Consider the following 13,280-nt stretch of genomic DNA (forward strand, 5'->3'; position numbering starts at 1 on the left):
CAGTGCCACCCGCGTCCTCCCTAAGCACATAGCTAGTAATAAATAACTTCATCTTAATTTGCAGACCACTTCTTGCTTTAAAAAGACAGGGGCAGACATTAATATGTATATTAACTTCTACTCTTATATTCAACAAAGCTCTAATCAGACTTTAATGTAATAACTACATTAAAACTGGAAACTCATCTTGTGAAGCCACCTGAAACTCCTATTGTTGCTCCTGAGACAGAAAATTAAAGACCATTAATAAAAAAAGTAATTAAAAAGTCCAAAGAATCTGGTATCATAGACAGCAGGAAGCTAATTTGTTGTCCTAAACATTAAATCTTATTGTTGAGCAATGGACAATTTTGAGTGAGAGATTGATTTGAATGGAATTGTAAAGTCTTGTCTAGGGGCAACTGGGCAGTTTATATTTCTAGCTAAATGCTCTGAGCTGCTTCCAAGGCATAAAGAAGTGATTTTTAAAGTGGCTGTATCTAATTTCTTGCTGCAACCAACAAGGAAAATTAGATGAAGCCCATTTCAGTTTCCTTTTTGCATTGCTGCAGTTTCTGAATAATGACAAAATGTGCCTTTTAAAAACGCATAAGCCTTTAAGGACTCAAATACGTTGCCATTCTAAAGCACTTCATAATAAACAATTACTAAGAAGACAATGAACATTACCTACTGATCAAGCTAAAATGCAGATGTAATTATACTTGCAATATTTTTTAGTTGCCCTAGTAATGGCAAAGTATTGCAGCACAAACTCTCATAATGAAGCATAACTGCAATTATTTCCTTTCAGAAGGGATGAATAACCTGATAAGAGGCACAGCCTCAAGAAATAAAGAAAAAGATGAGCACAAAGGAAATGCTAACACATTTATGCATCTTTATTAATATAGGGTGTTAATCCTCCAAGTGCTCCTTGTTGTAATTGTGCACTTAATATTAAAACCAACAGGATGACCTGCGTGTTGTTCATGCTCAGAAGCAAACGGCTAAAAAAGCAATTCTGCAGCCTGCTAAACAGCTGCAATACATTGACTACAAGGGAGAGCAACTTATATGTGTGTAGGGTTGCAACCTAACGTTACAATAACATAGGCACCAAATCTGTAGATCTACTTCCTCCTATAGATCACAGATATTGGACTATTATGGGCACCTAGAAATAAGATAGTAAACATGCATTATTATCTCACATTCCCTGCAATCTTGAGATAATATGTCACATCTTAAAATTAAACAAATCTCAAAGTGTGAAAAAGGATGGAATGACCTTAATGGCAAGGACATTGCTAAGTCCTTTAAAAAAAAACTTTAGATACAGGCCTATGACATAACTGTGCATGAAAGTTATGTATGCTAATTTATCTATATAGATGCAAATTTTGACTAACTTTCAGAGGGCAAACTTCCCTATAAGAAGTAAAATATTTTTAAGGGAGAAAAGGGCATGAGATATGTAACCCCATGGGAAATATTCATGGCTCAGGCCAGCAGAACCACCCCTTAACACTTCTCCTGGCTACTGCATATGGCAAATAATATTATAGACTGTATTGATTTGATATAAACATCATTCCTTGTCCAGTCTCTGCAGTCTATAGTTTTGTTAAGCAGCTTTTAGAATATCCTTTCTAGATTACTTGGCACCTAGACTGTTTTCACTCTTATCTTTCTTCCACTCGTATCCCTTATTTCAGGCACCCCCAAACTCAGCCCTCTAGCTGTTTGGGGACTACAACTCCCATCATCCCTAGCTAATAGGACCAGTGGTCAGGGATGATGGGAATTGTAGTCCCAAAACATCTGGAGGGCCAGGTTTTGGGGGTGCTTGCCTTATCTCAACAACTTTCCCATATCATAATGGGAATTATATCAGCAACAAAAATCTAGATGCCTCCACATACTTTTCTTAATATTGCAAGAATTCTATATGAGTGGTTTTGATTTAATGAGTGTAAGAACTTCAGATTTCACTTTGCTTTTGCAAGCTGCATGCCCCAATACCACAAGTCACACTGCTTTGAAACAGATGGTAGTTTCAAAAGCATTCTGGGCATGGCACTGCATGGCAATCCTGTTCAAAAGGGAGAAAGTCAATGGGTTGCATTCAGAAATCAATGTGCCTGAAGTACTTACTACCTTTTCAAAGTTATTACAATGGGATCCAAGTACAATACAACTGATCCAAACAAACTATTTACTTACAGTGTTTATTAGACATTCAGTAACTATTGTTCAGTTCGAAAGCACCCCCGGGTGCAAGTAGATAAATAGGGACCGCTTACCAGCGGGAAGGTAAACGGCGTTCCGTATGCTGCGCTGGCTCACCAGATGCAGCTTGTCACGCTGGCCACGTGACCCGGAAGTGTCTGCGGACAGCGCTGGCTCCCGGCCTATAGAGTGAGATGAGCGCACAACCCTAGAGTCTGGCAAGACTGGCCCGTATGCGCAGGGGTACCTTTACCTTTTTAACTATTGTTCATAGGACACGGGTGGCGCTGTGGGTTAAACCACAGAGCCTAGGATTTGCTGATCAGAAGGTCAGCGGTTCGAATCCCCGCATCGGGGTAAGCTCCCGTTGCTCTGTCCCAGCTCCTGCCAACCTAGCAGTTCGAAAGCACGTCAAAGTGCAAGTAGATAAACAGGTACCGCTCCGGCGGGAAGGTAAACAGCATTTCCGTGCACTGCTCTGGTTCGCCAAAAGCAGCTTAGTCATGTTGCCCACATGACCCGGAAGCTGTACGCTGGCTCCCTCAGCCAATAAAGCGAGATGACCGCTGCAACCCCAGAGTCGGTCACGACTGGACCTAATGGTCAGGGGCCACTTTACCTTTAACTTTAACTATTTCTCCCTGCATACAGCATGGAACCAAAAGCATTAAAACAATCATGAAAGACCGAGATGTTAGTCCAAGTCCCTTACATGAGTCAAAGCAGCTCCTTAGATATTGCTCAGAATTAATTAATGGTATTTAAACAATTCACCAATTAGCAGAGCTCAATGCATCAATAATCATAGATTCCAGGCTTTGCCAACACCAGTGTTGCACAATGCATTTCTCATACTTCAGAACATAAGTGATCAGGACAGGCTGCTATTATGCCTACTTAGTCCAATTTCCTCTCTCCACTAAGTGGCCCATTCTAAAGACATCAGTAGCCCAGGAAATTACTTAAGTGCTCTGTATCATTCTGTTCTCTTTCGGAGTTTCTAAGAGATACTCCTAAGTTTTAGAACAGATGCTTCTTAATCAACTATTGGAATTTATTCTACACATTTTTAAAAAAACACACGGCAAGACATAGATTATATTATTTTCCACTACTTCATATACTCACCTACCAGGTAGTAAGTTCCACTGAAGTCAAAGAGGCTTACTTCTGAGTGGCTTGTGTACAGACATGGTAAGTCACTTTGTGAAGTGCACATTAAAAATTACCTATTTTTTTCTGTTCTGTCATTCAGTTGGCATACTTCAATCAAGATTTCAGTAATTGAACAGTATTCAGATATTTACTTCTCTACTTCTTAAGAACATTAATAATACAGATAACTTACAATGAGAGCATCCCTTAAAATAAATAATTAAAGTTACATTCCTATAAATGTTGTATCTGCTTTTCCCAGCCCAAACAAGGTTTTTTTAAAAAATACTACTTGTTGCAGGAAATTTTGCCATGGCAACTGTGCTCTCGATGGTCTCTCAAAAGCTGTCTGTTGCACAGTTGTAGGCATATACTAACACCTAATGTGTGCTTTTTTCATAGGGTCATTGGCACTAGAGATGGTGTTAGTATTTTTCTGCTTTTGAAGCAAGCTATGATCCACCAGCTTCTTCTGTTAGAGCCCAAGATGATTTATAATAAAGACACACAAATGCCATGCAGATGAAGGAGAAAAGAAGCATTGATAAATATGTAAATCAGTAGGATTCACTGCACGCTGATTTACTAAGACTGCATCCCTCAAGAAAGCAAACTTCCTTTGGGTAAAGCAAATTGCATACTTCAGAGGCACTTTGTCATCAATATGGGCAGATTTACAAATGCATTTCCCATAAAGAGAATTGCGGCACTAAGATCCAAACAAAGGGATAGACCAGGGATGTCGGGATCACATAATTTCTGATCACAGTCAATTTCACATGTAACTCCATCCAGTCCATTTCCGCAGGTGGGCAGGGCCACCTGGCCACATTCAGCATCAACTGCAGGCCACACTCTCAGTGGGTTCAGATCTGATCAAGAGCTTCTGAGTCTGAAATGTTCCTTTGCAGCTGAAGATTTTACCTGCCCCACACCTGACATCATAATCACAATACATCAAGGGTGGGACAGATGAGTGTTGGCTTGGGGGAAATGGCCTTGTGGGAGCCAGAGGTTCCCTTGTTTGTTGTTTAGTCGTTTAGTCGTGTCCGACTCTTCGTGACCCCATGGACCAGAGAACGCCTGGCACCTCTGTCCTCCACTGCCTCCCGCAGTTTGGTCAAACTCATGCTGGTAACCTCGAAAACACTATCCAACCATCTCGTCCTCTGCCGTCCCCTTCTCCTTGTGCCCTCCATCTTTCCCAACATCAGGGTCTTCTCCAGGGAGTCTTCTCTTCTCATGAGGTGGCCAAAGTACTGGATCCTCAGCTTCACAATCTGTCCTTCCAGTGAGCACTCAGGGTTGATTTCCTTCAGTATGGAGAGGTTTGATCTTCTTGCAGTCCATGGGACTCTCAAGAGTCTCCTCCAGCACCATAATTCAAAAGCATCAATTCTTCGGCGATCAGCCTTCTTTATGGTCCAGCTCTCACTTCCATACATCACTACTGGGAAAACCATAGCTTTAACTATACGAACCTTTGTTGGCACAGAGGTTCCCTAGCGATATCCTAAAAAGGCAGGTTGGCGAATGCTAAACATTTGCTGGGGGGGGGGGGATGCCTCAGGCCTGAATAATCACAGGCACATTAAAATGTAGTGGCTTGAGGAGCCTTCAACAATCAATCTCCTTTGACTTTGCTTCAGAGACTGACAGCAGAAGGGAGACAGAAAGTTTTGTACTTAATTTTTAAAGATCACTTTAAAGTGAAGGAATTACTTGTCTCCCCTGCTTCAAGAAGGCAGAGAGAAGGACTACATACACTGAAAAGCTGACTGTGTCTTCTACTGTCACTGTATCATTGCAGCTGAACACCATAAGAGGGTAAGAAAAAGGCCAATAGCAGTGAGTGGTGACAAGGCTGAAAGTCATGTATTGGTTTGAACCAATTTTTTGAAAGTAAGCTTCTACTCCTAGTATACTTTTTTTGTATAACAAAAAAAAAAAAACCCAATCCTTTTGAAGGCTATCCGGGATTCTTTAATTGCCTGCATCTATTATGCAGCAAATTCCAGTTCAAAAATGGAAAAACATTGTTTGCAACTGGACAAGGTAAAGTAATTAAATTTCTCTCATCATTAACACATGCTTAGAGGTACACATAATGAAAATTGGAATTAATGGAACACATTAATCTTCATTTTTACTTCATTTCTGGACATATTTAAATCCATGCATGATTTCATCAATATGTGGTGATTTAGACCCATAACTTAGTAGCAATTGCCAGGACATTAGCATGTTCACCTTTACATAGCTCTGTCTTATTTCAGATATTGTGATATATCAGTATATTGCGATGTTTAGCTGGTTATATATTGTGATATTGAAAACCAGATATCCCCCAGCCCTAGTTGCGACACACAGTTTGGAAAACTCAGCTGTACACTATTATATAACAATCATGGGCATTAGAATTTCAATTTATCTGATATCTACAGGAGGAAACACCCATATTTTTTGTGCCAAAAAATATCAATTTTGCTGCTGATCTTCTCATAATTGCTATAGCAAACATTCATGGAAAGTCTTCAAAACACTTGGTTCACAACTCTTTCAGCCTACTTACTAGAATATCTCTCAGTTTTAATCTCTTTAAACTTCAGTCTACAGGGATTATGTCCCTTAAGTGCTGTTTGTAAAATTAATACTGGTTTAATTAAAGCTAATTAAAAATACAGGAGCTCATTACATTTTGCATTGAGTTTAGAAACATCAGCCCCTTTAAAGTGGAATAGGAATTAGAACTAACAATAACCAATACATTGCTGCAAATTAACTGTTCTACTTTTAACAGACTATCAAGGTGAACAAATTCTATCTACCAACTGTTGTTCTTGTTCCTTCTATTTAGACTTATGAGAAATTGTGTGAAGTTGGTCTATAAAATATTTACCTTTAATTTAATTTTTTTAAAAAAAATCTATCTCACCTACTTACCACACAACTTGAGGCAACTAAAAAAAAAAAAGAGAGAGAGAGCAAAATTGCAAATATAAAACAATCTCAAAGTTGTGCAAAGCCCTAAAAACTACAGCAATACTTCTATCCTAGCTAAGCATGAGACAGAAAAATAACCAGCCAAAGGACTTTTTTTAACCAGACACCTGAGCCCATTTTGGCCTGGTTTACATGTCACATTAAACCATGTTTTATTTTATACTACAGTTTAATGTGAACAAGCAACCTGCTAGTGCACATAGCTTAAAAGTTCCCCAATCCCTCCTCACCTGCTCCTGTTGCTGCTGCTGCCTTTGTATTACCTGTGAACAAGGATTTCTGGTTTCCTTCTCTCAACCTCAGGAAGCCAAGAGCAAACCATGGTTTCCTGATTGCAGTTCATTTGAAGGAAACAGACCCTGCTGAGCATTAGCTCTCAAGTAACACATGTGCCTGCCCTGCACAGAAGCAGCAGGAGAGCAGAGACTCAGGAACTGTAGAGCAGCACGCTCCAATATGGAGCTCATTCACATTAAACCATGGATTAAAATAAACTGCAGTTTAATGTGCTGTATGAACCAGTTCATAGCGATGGGGCAAGGCACATCTGGCTTGGCAAGGCACTGCACTGGGTTGGCACCAGCACAGAGAATGCCCAACAAGCCTGAGAAATCTGGAACAAGATGCTCAGATATTGCTTGGAGCATGCAAAGAGTGAAATACGGAATGGGCTACTTCTTCAGACACCCTGAGCTCAAGCTTTCAAAGGCTTCGTAGGCAAACATTAGCACCTTGAACTGAAAGATAGTGTGGCGAAGGGGCCACTAGGGGCGCATCAGAAGATGGCTGACAATAACATCTCTCCGACCCACACGAGGTAATTTGGAGGCTGTGATGAGAGTAAATAGCCTCCCTACCCCCCCCCCCGGATTGTGGGGGTGGGGCTGCCCTTGCCTGCTGTGCCCTATACCACCCCCGAATTTGTGGGGATGGGGGCACTAGGCACAATGCCCTCCTGTGGGATTTTGGCGCTCCTGGACGCCGTCTCTGATCCGCGCCACTAGCTGCAAGAACTTCAAAAGAAACAATTTGGATGAAGCGAATGCACATATTTCAAGGAAGAAGGGGGAGTAAAGACTGCTAACAGAAGAGATCTCTGATAAAACAAGACGAGTCGGAGGAACAAGTATAAATCATGAGAAGATACGCCAAGACTCGGTATGGCAAAGGGACTGATGGGGGAGGGGGAAAAAACTTTCCTTTCTTTCCTTTATGTGATTAAACAAGAATCCCCCCCTCACAAGTCAGAAATGTCGTTTTAAGGACTTAAGCTGTGGATTTAAGGCTGTGTGTGTGGAGATAAACTTTCTAACCAAAGCATGTTTTAAGAAGAGCGTGGAATGTATAAGGGCTTTGGAATGACGCAGTTAAAAATACCGTTGCCATATTGGGAAGTTCTGTCGGAGGACTTAAGTCTGGGAGGAGAAATAGAGAAATAGAGCTACTCCTCAGAGGCACTTAAGAACGACAGTTCTGTGATTAATGATGGAAAGAGCGATGTTATCTATGAAGGCGATGATATATGGAAACCATCTCGATTTGAGGATTGGAAGTACGGAAAAATTCACACAGGATTATTATTGGTGTTTATCGGCTTAAGGAGATTATCAGAAGAGATCATAAAGAAAAAAGAGAAAATATACGAACAAGATGAGATGTGGAAACAGCAAGATAAGACTGGATAGAATTATGAACTTTGTTTGGACTGATTTGGACATTAACGCAGTAGCAAGAAGATGATCAGAATCCCCCTTCAGATCTTGAAATATGGGTCCCCTCAACAAAATTTAAAATTCGGCTTTGTAATTCGGAATTTATGTGATGTGATTTGATTTGATTTGATTTGATTGGCCGGTTAATAAAAATTATTTTTTTAAAAAAATGAAAGATAGTGTGGCAACCTTATAGTTCCACTAATACTAAACTGGAATGCAAAGTCTAAAATGCCTGTAACTATAAAAACAGCTTTATTATCCTCTAGGAGTCCCTAAGCAAAATTTGGTTGTTAATAGCCACCTGCTTCTAGAAACAGACTGTTATAAACATCCATCTGGCCGGTTGTGTATGTAAACAAAGCAAAACACATATGTGCAAGATATCACACAGTATTGCCAACTACACATGCATTTCTATGTAGCATGTTAAATGTCCTTAAACACTTAGCAACCTTGTTATCAGCTGACAAAGCTGTGTGGCTTAAAGTTGTTGTTGTGTTGTTTTTTTTTTTTTTGCTTCCAAACAATAGCAGCTCTGGAGTCATTTGTTACAAATTACCTAAAAGAATATGCCCATCCATAAAGGCCTTAGCTGAATTGCTACCACTTCCTGCACCCTAATAATAAATTTTGCATCAGAAAGGAGGGGGGATCCTAATCAGAATGAGCATATATTTGCAAGGGTATATGTTAGGCAATTGACTTAATGAATCCATATTTCAATCTGTATGAATTGTCTTGCAATAATGTGACACTAATTGCATCAACAGATTGAACAAAGCTTCTTGGTTGAAAACCAAATGCAAACAAACAAGGAAGGAAAAAATAAACCCAGTAAGGAGTGCTAAACTACTGCACTGACACCAATTTTAATGAAACCTTTCCATTATGTTGAAAATATGCTTTACTATACAACGTAGAAATCCAAGGGCTACATATCTAAAACAAACACAGCATGGGCATACTAAATGTTATGGTTGAGGAAACATATTTCTCTGAGTTACTGTTGGGCTCCGGTAGTTTGTTCAGGGCTAAAAATTTAAAATCATATCTATGCAAACCGTTGACGTGTCACACAAAAAACTTGAGCAAGAATTAGTTTACTTTCTTTCCACCCCTTAAAAGGCAACATAGTGCCTCAAAGTAAACTGTTGTCATTTGTAAGGTTTATCTCTGTGTGCAAAGAGCACAGACACCGCATGAAGGCAGAAAAGAATAGCATGCAAGAAATGATTGCAAATGTCAGATCAAGATTGATACAAAAGATACACAGAATAAGCAGAATGGTTTCTTTAGCCCTTAAAAGCAGGACCTTGATCTATGCTGTCCTGTATTATTTAGATGCTTTTGTGCCAGAATGTATGTATGTTGCAATGACCATTCCATTTGGTTTTTCTTTTATTATTTTTAGGAAGGCAGTTGTTTTATACAACCCTGTTTTTCCCAACTACAACAATAAGGGAGGGGAATTTAGATGTGTGTTATCTAGATTCCTTCCTGGGATTTGCCACTGCCATCCTATGCAGCATGTTGTTGCGTGTGAAGACTCCCAAGACCTCCCAAAGAAAGAAACAGTTTACACCAATATTAGTTTAAGGTTATTGGCATTATTGTGGCCTCAACTTTATTGATTACAGAACGTGAGTTTGCTTAGGTATTGGTTCGACTAGCTGCACCTGCACCTCTGGTGGGGCAGCACTGACAACTGGACACTGGCAGAAGTCAGTAAGGGTAAACATACTGGGGGAGCATTGGTCCTACCACAGACACAACCTCATCCCAAAATTCTCCCAGGTGCTGTGGCATGGCCCTATCCACTGGAAGGGAATGGGACAAAAGCATGGTGAGCTCCTGGATTCCTTTAACAGAATACCATATTGCACATTGGGAGGGGCAGGTGTGACAGCCTCCCCTCTACCACACCTTAAACCAATGCCTAACCACCAAACCTTACAAAGTTGTGACGATTTGCTATGCGGCAGGCAAAAACCAAGTGGTACCAGCCAATCAGTCAAATGGGAAAATTCCTATAGGGTCCCTGCCCCAAAAGCAGACGACCCACAACGGCAAAGCAAGGTCATAGCAAGACCCTAAATATAGGGAGGGAGTGTAATCTGATGTATGAGGCGCTAAGAGGAAGCTTGAAATAGGTCCCCCGGTTGCAAATTCTCTCAACCCCATTGGCCAGAATTACCCCAGCAACCGAGGGACCCAATCGAGTTGTTGTGGCTATCCAAACGATCCCACAAACACAAACGGTGAGGTCAGTCTTGATGATTTCACTGCAACACATGCCCTCCGTAATGAGGACACAATTTTCTGACTTCTAAAAGACGACTGATATGGCTAACCTACCCTGAACAGGCCAGTGACTTTCTTAATTAATTAATGGTTATGCAAATGCTTTCTGGCCCCTCTTTTAAAATAAGAATTACAAGTGTATAAAAAGGTCTCTGCAGTTTGAAACACAATCATTTTTGCATTTTAAGACCTCTTCAACTTAACCTCATTAAAATAATTCAAGAATGTCTGGTTTGTGCAAAAACAGTTTCCATAGAAACATATACACAAACCCATAACCATTTTGAAAATCATTAGAACCAACTAACTATACAGCTCAAAACACCCACCTTCCTCCCCCCCCCCCCCTGCCCAAAGCAAGAATTTAAATGTTAAAGGCTAAAGTTATTTTTCAATTAGGAAAGGTCTTTTTAAAGACTGAAATGAGCTAAGCAAAAAAATCAGACTGACAATAGCCACAAAATTAGTAAGAATGAAGACATGTAGCCCAGAATCCTAATTTGTTATCTGTTTTTTGATCCCCTAGAAATGCTATTTTATAGGTTGATGAGTGTATTTTAATGGTACACATAGTGCAGGAAGGAAGCAGGTATGCTGAGAAGCAATAACCCTTTCAAGGTTACACTCACATGAAGAAACAATTCATGATCGCACTCCTCTTCAAAGGAAAAGGGATGCACTTATGCTCACTCAATCAAATTCCTCTTCTGGTGTCCTTTTCAAGTTCTCTCAAACATGTGGGAGTTGCTTAACTGTGACTTACGGGAAGACAGCTTAAAAGACCGAAGCATGTAGGCAGGGAGCAATCTCATGGATTGCAACCATGCAATCAACACCCATGGCAAGGCTGGTGATTCAATGGGAAAGACACATCAAATTCACAGCATCATCCCACACAGATGAACATTCTCCTATGTAGAAGCAACATACAAACAGCCTTACCCATGCAGATAAGTGAATATAGAAAGGCTACTCACAACCCAAGAGATGAAACACCATAGGAGAAACAAACTGCTTTGAGGTTCTATTCTTTTGCAATCAATTTTTTGAATAAATAACCAGTTAGGCCAAAACCATATAGAATGTGATTGGTAATAATCAATCAGAATTGAAGATTCTACCTGGAAACTAAATGACAGGCATTGGAATAGTAGGGCTTTGATTCTATGGCCAATCAGTCACTTGAGGGAGGGAGCTGACCCAGAGGACATCATGATGCCAGGATACTACAGAGCAGAATACAGAAGAAACTAGTATTGCCATTCTCAATATTATCATCTAGGTTATCACTCTTTTTTTCCAGCAGAACCCAAGTGTTTTTCTTTGTTGAGCAGAAATTCAACATATGAAGCTCTTCTGTACTGGGTAAACATTAAACTTATGCTTGGTATGTACAGATGATGAAGACACAGGACTTCTGCCAGAAAAAAAGTGTCAACTCTAAATCTCTCCCATGATACTGTGCCTGCTTAAGAAAACACAATGGAATGGATCGTTAGCTGTGATGTGGGGCACAAAAGTTTTGATTTCCCCCTCATTGCTTGATTTTTCTGGAGGAGATGTTGACATTTTATAAGTTCATTAGTAACAATGAGTGGCTGCCAATTTCAAATACAGTACTAGGTAAGCTTGGCAAAGTTTTTAGCTTTGTGTTTTTAGCTTTGTACAAGCAAAAGAAACATGCAGAATCAGATCACTGTCTAAGGCATCAACAATATTTTCAATCCAAACAAAAATGTTACCAATTCAAATTGCCCTAATTGGCATAGGAAAAAATTCTAATTCAAATTCTTTCAGAAAACCTACGCCTAGATTTGTCTTCCATCAACATAATGGAGACCTTCATTCCCAACCCCCCAACCCCCAATCAAACCAAGTTTATCCAGCATATTTTAATGTTCTGACATGGAGGTTATGAAAATAGGACTGAGGGGGGCGGGACTCATTTCAGGAAGTGATAGGAACTGCACAGTAATTGAGCTGATTGAAGATGTTTCTAGCTAAAACTGTCCTGTTCTGGCCACAGCAGTTTAAGGATACTAACAAACTGGAATGTGTCCAGTGGAAGGTGATGAAATATCATGATATGTTTCGATCTGTGAGACTGAAGAAGTTGAGCATGTTTAGCCTGGAGGATAGATTATATAAATGACAGATGATTGATCAGATGTGTTTACTTTTGTTGCAGAAGGTAGGACCTAAACCAACAAATTCAAATTATGTAAAAGAAAGGGGATTTCAATCAAACAGCAGGGGGAACTTCCCAAGAGTACCAGGTATCCCAAGAGTGAAAAAGTCTGGAGATAGGAGAAAAATTAGGTTTCGTTCACTTTTTGTTTGCCAAAACAGTAAACAAACCAAAACATAGCAATCCTTCAACATTAATAACTTTCAAATGCAGTCCTCTAACCAAAAACATCTATGCAGAAATGTGCATATTAGGGACAAATGTACATAGAAAGTATATATTAGTTAAAATAAGTCACAAACTGCATTTGATTATGGGAAATGGGTTGCATACACTTGTATATTAGGCAAAACTACTTCCCCGAAATGTGAGGACTTCTATTTTTTTTTTTAAATGCAAACCGATTTGGAAATGTCAAACTGAACTTGATTGGAAAAATGAGATCCTGAGAGAAGCCAAAATGTACACTTTTGTCCATCCCTGGAACAAAATGTACTGGAAGATAGTTGACTCTCCTCCATTAGAAATCTAAAAACAAAGGCTGGATAGCCACCTATTAGGGAAATTGCAGCAGCAGATTTCCTGCATGGACAGAGGAGTTGAGGTTCTTCCTAACTAAGGATGGTGGAGACATTCAGTTCAGTTCACATTTAAAACAGAACCTACCAAATTTGCACTTTCAAAACAAAACAAAACAAAACAAAACA

The 13,280-nt window shown here is 39.8% G+C and overlaps 1 protein-coding gene and 1 long non-coding RNA gene across 21 annotated transcripts in view; one reads left to right on the forward strand and one right to left on the reverse strand.

Annotated features, from left to right (window-relative positions):
* LOC310842606 overlaps positions 1-8,256 on the forward strand; it is a 438,867-nt gene extending 430,611 nt beyond the window's left edge. Inside the window, exon 2 of the long non-coding RNA XR_014563267.1 lies at positions 8,127-8,256. This is a non-coding gene — a long non-coding RNA (uncharacterized lncRNA). The remainder of the gene's footprint in view (positions 1-8,126) is intronic.
* The window catches only part of DMD (dystrophin), a 991,104-nt gene that overhangs the window by 784,212 nt on the left and 193,612 nt on the right, over positions 1-13,280 (reverse strand). The gene's annotated exons all lie outside the window — the stretch shown is intronic.

This window comes from Podarcis gaigeae (assembly GCF_964106915.1).
Source record: "Podarcis gaigeae genome assembly, chromosome: 4".
In the NCBI taxonomy this organism is placed as follows: domain Eukaryota; kingdom Metazoa; phylum Chordata; class Lepidosauria; order Squamata; family Lacertidae; genus Podarcis; species Podarcis gaigeae.